The 4,395-nt window shown below is 54.4% G+C and overlaps 1 long non-coding RNA gene across 2 annotated transcripts in view; it reads right to left on the bottom strand.

Annotated features, from left to right (window-relative positions):
- Nucleotides 1-1,379: 1,379 nt before the first annotated feature.
- Nucleotides 1,380-4,395, bottom strand: part of LOC102487619 (uncharacterized) — a 7,333-nt gene continuing 4,317 nt past the window's right edge. Inside the window, exon 4 of one of the 2 annotated variants that reach the window (XR_003548609.1) lies at nucleotides 1,380-2,028. This is a non-coding gene — a long non-coding RNA (uncharacterized LOC102487619). The remainder of the gene's footprint in view (nucleotides 2,029-4,395) is intronic. The other variant, XR_333872.3, reaches the window with a different exon arrangement.

Below are 4,395 nucleotides of genomic sequence, written 5' to 3'. Positions count from 1 at the left end.
CGACGGCCTCCGCGCACGGGACGCAGTTCTGGCTGCTAAACTGGACTCTGGGTGCAGGATGCAGGGGCGCGCGGGATGCAGGGGCGCCCGGGGCGAAGCGCCCGGAGGCGCAGGGCGGGCAGTTTCCGGGGCAGCCGGGAAGCCGAGGTGGCTGTCTGGCCACCCGGAGAGAGAGGGAGAAAAGGCGAGACAGGGGGAGGGTCACTTGTCCGCCAGCCAGGGATTGCGTCAGAGAGGGTTTCCAGGCGGTGATGGGATTTGCGCTGTGCGTCCCGCCAAGGCGTGGTTTTGCTTTGTTTCTGGAGGACAGAGTTAGAGTTGGAAAAGCCTCCAAACTGTGACAGCATCTCTCCGGGCAAAGCCGGTCTCCCCATTCTACCCTGCTAGGCACAGCTCTGAGCATCCTGTTCATCCTCTGCTTGTTCCTTCTCTCCTGAACGCCCTCTGTGCCAGGCCCTGTGCCAGGCGCATCTGGCTTCTCTCTGACCCACGGGTGCCCCTCCTCCCCCACTGTGGCTGTGGGCGAACTTTCTAAAACGCTCATCTGCTTGGGTCACTCCCTGTCTAATGCCTTCCTACCCTTGTCTGCAGGGTGAACAGGCACACTCCAAGGCTCACAGTCAGAGCCTCTGGGGGCCAGGCGCTGGCCCTCACCTGCTGCCACACTCCTTCCCCGGGTTCCTTTGCCCAGAGTTCACTCCCCCAACATCCCGGCTTGATGTCTGGGCTGGCAAGCGGCCCCTGGCACACACCCCCTACAGAGGGGTGTGTTCTTTGTTACCGGCCTTGCCATGTGGGCCTGGGACAAGTATGCAGCCACCTGCTTCCCACAGACCCCTCAGGCCAGGAGGGCAGGGCCGGTGTTTACCTCAGCTCAGCCCCTGCCTCACCCGGGCTGTTGATGAACAGCTGTGGGTCAGGTTCAGAAGTTCTTCACTGGGCTGTCAGCCTCAGAGGAGTATGACTAGGCCCCTCCTTGGATCTGCCCCCAAGATCCAGGCTCATGAGATGCCAGTGCTGGCGGTAAGAGGCCACTCCCTGGCATCGGCCCTAAACAGCTTCACTCTGGGCTCCAGTGGGAGTCTGGCTTTCAGCTCTGGCTCTGCTGGTCACCCACTGTGTGATCCTGAGCAAGGCTTCCCTTTCTGTGCCTATTCCCCACCCGTACAAGGAGGGTGGCCACATGATCTCCTGGGTCCCTTGCAGTATGGAAAGGTGACGTATGGGGTTGTCATATCATTTAAAGAACAGAATGATAGATTGGCAAAGGTATAGCCGAAATGAGAGTACTTTGAGATACCTACTTGGGAATCAACTCCTTTCTCTATAGATTTAGGAGAAATTCCACAAATACTCTAAAGCTTCACTTTAATTGGTTGTTCAGGCTCCTTCCCTAAGATACAATTTCCAGAACTGTTTATATTCAGCAGCGTGTCCGCTCTTCTCTGTTCATCCCTCCTCCTCCACCATCCATCAGTTCTGTGACAAGCCATGGACCCAGCGCTGTGGGGCACATGGCCTCTGTCCTCAGGAGGTTCCTTCAGACTAGAAATGAATACAGAGATGGGTTCCATGGGCCTCCAGTAAGAGGTGGGAGGTGATGTGAGCCACAGGCCTGGTGCAGGTGCTCAGGGGAGGGAGAGATATCCTCTGCAGAGGAGCCATTGAAGGAAGATCCTGGAGGAGGTGGTCAAGTCTTAAAGTGTCTTGGGAATTCCGATGTTATAGGACCTGGTGGCCGTTGAAAGACACTGCTCTGGAAGCACAGGACCAGGCGAAGCATGTACCCGAGAGTGAGGGTGGAGGTGGGAGACTGGGGGAGACTGCTCAGTTGCAGACATGCAGTGACAGGGGCATCTAGGGCAAGAGTGGGGCTGGAGAGGAGGGGATGGGTTTGCCAGATGGTGGCCTTGAGCTGACTTGGTGACAACTTCTGTGAAGTAGAGGAAAAAGTCGGGGTCATGCAGGGTGATGCCTTCTAGACCTGGAGACACAGGGTGGGGCAGGGTTTCAGAAGATGACTTCTTACTTGGGATGAGAGGAGAGGGTCAATTAGAGGACAGGGGCAGGAGGCAGGTCAGAAATGGTTCAGTCGGGTGCCACCCCTCCCCCTGTCCTCACCCTGATATACAAACACCTAGTCACCTTCCAGAATCCCTCATAGTCACATGCATTTTATTTGTCTCCTCCTAAGTCTGAGAGCCCTTCGGGGGATGTCCCTAAGAGACGGTGACTTTTCTGGGTGACCCAGTGCCCCACAGGCCTTCAGCACAAGCCCAACCCTGAAGTTCCGGGCCCCAGCCTGGGGTTGCCGTCTGTGCCTGCAGGTAGCCTCAGATGTGTATGCGGCTCCAGGAACACCTTCCTCTCTGCCTCTTCTGGGCCTGTTTCCTCATCACTGCATAGGAACCCATCTCTTGTCCATCTTTAACCTCAGGTATACCCTCCAGCTGCTCAGGGGTCATGGACCTGTAATCATTCCACAACTGACACAGTGGAAATTCTAGAAGATACTGTCCAGTGTTCATGGACTCCCAGGGCCTGGTCCAGCCCTGCTCTCTCTCCTGGGCCTCAGTGATCAGCAAGTGTCCGAGGAGCAAGTGTTGGGGTAGGGCAGAGAAAGGCAATAGCCTGGGGCTCCAAGGAAGCCTCTTGTTCCCAGTACTAGTGGTTACCGAGCTCCTACTGCAGGCTAGGCTGGGAGCTCGGTGTTACATAGGTTTCCAACTTTTGTAATAGCGCTGCAGGCAGTCATGACCAACTCTTCTTGACAGAGGCGGAGCACTTTGCCCAACACGGTCAGGAGTGAACAGACAGACGATGTGAACACAGCTCTCTGACTTCCCGGCAGTGCTCTCTCCTCTTCCATGCTCACCACTTGTCCTCACCCACACCCCCTTCCCAGCTTAGATTCTGGACACACCCTCTAATCCTGTCTAAGAACCTCACATGTCTGGCACCAGAGGCTATCAGAGCAGAAAGGCCTTTAAGACCAGGCAGCTCAAGAGTTTTCTATAGAATGGGGGCTTCGGGCCTGTGTAGGAAGAGGCTGTGTGTGCCAGGTCAACCCCAGCAGTTCCATTTTCATCTGTTGCTCTTATCGAAGATTTCAAGCCAAGAAAGGTTTCCCTTCGAAGATATCATGAAAATCACAGATGTCATCCTTTCTTCTCACCAAGTGGGGAACCTGGGGCTCAGAGGGCAGGGACCTGCCTGAGACCGGCAGGGCTAGAGAATGGGCTGCCTCTGCTCTCCCGCCTAGCTCCTCCGGGCCTTGAACAGCCATGCTTGTGGGAAGGGGGTGGGGAGCAGCCTGGAGGAGGCTAATGCTGGAAGATGGAGCCCTTGTTCCTGGAAGCAATTGGGCCACTCCTCATGCATGGTCATTCCTGCCATTAGGAAAAGAGGAAGCTGTATATAAAGTGGGAAATGTACGGATTTGGGGCAGGGAGGGTGCGCTTAGGTCTGACTGTACTGCGGGCTCACTGTGGGACCTTGGACACTTTACATCCCTCTGAAAGACCCCAGTTTCCCTGTCTGTAATGAGAAGAAGGCCTTCCTGGTGCCTTCACTATGCTGGTGTGAGAATCTCATTCATTTGTTCACTCACTCTTCCCTCAGCAAATGCCCCAAGCTCAGAAGTACTGAAAGAGGTCATCACAGTTCAGTCTGAAGGTGGGCAGGGTAGGGGGCAGGTTTTCTCAAAGGCAGAGGTCAAAGAGTTTCTGTCCAATGGTAATAATAGTAATAATTACAGTTGACATTTGCCAACTGTTCATTATGTTTCAGAACAGTTCTAAAACCCTGACACAGGTAAATTTGTTTAATCCTCACAACCCCGTGAGGTAGATTCATATCCCCACTTGATATATGGGGAAAGGAGACACAGTGTGATTAAGCAATTTGTCCAAGATCACACAGCTAGTAAAAGGCAGAGCTGGGCTTTACCTCTTGAAGTTCCTAGAATCCAGGCTAAAAGAGCAGGAGCTACCCATTTGGATTTTTTTTTAACCAATTTTTTGTTCTTTCTTCCTGATAAACAAGCAAAACCAGCTTTGCCCCAAGGCAGGACAGATTACTTTCCAACCTCCTGGGGACAGAATCATTCCTGTCCTAGCCCCTGACTGCCAGGAGCCTCTTTCTGGAGAATCTGGAGAGGCCAGAGGAATGAGTCAGGCTGGGCCAGGGGAGGCCTCAGAAGAGAAAGACGCTGCTAAGGGAGGAGCTGCCCCAGTCAAAAGCCAAGAGGGAGGCTGATCCTTCTCACAATCTACACAGCCTCCAGCAGTAGAGGCTGGGTCTCTAAAAGGACCTTCAAGGGCCCAGAGCAGCCCCTGAGGATGCCCACCCTTCCCTCAGTCCCACAGAGTCCACCTTGGCTGCATCTTCCACCTC

The sequence above is a fragment of the Tupaia chinensis genome, unplaced genomic scaffold (genome assembly GCF_000334495.1).
Source record: "Tupaia chinensis unplaced genomic scaffold, TupChi_1.0 Scaffold000104_1, whole genome shotgun sequence".
In the NCBI taxonomy this organism is placed as follows: Eukaryota; Metazoa; Chordata; class Mammalia; order Scandentia; family Tupaiidae; genus Tupaia; species Tupaia belangeri.
The sequence above is the reverse complement of the archived record's forward strand: the minus strand, read 5'-3'. Positions and strand labels throughout refer to the sequence as shown.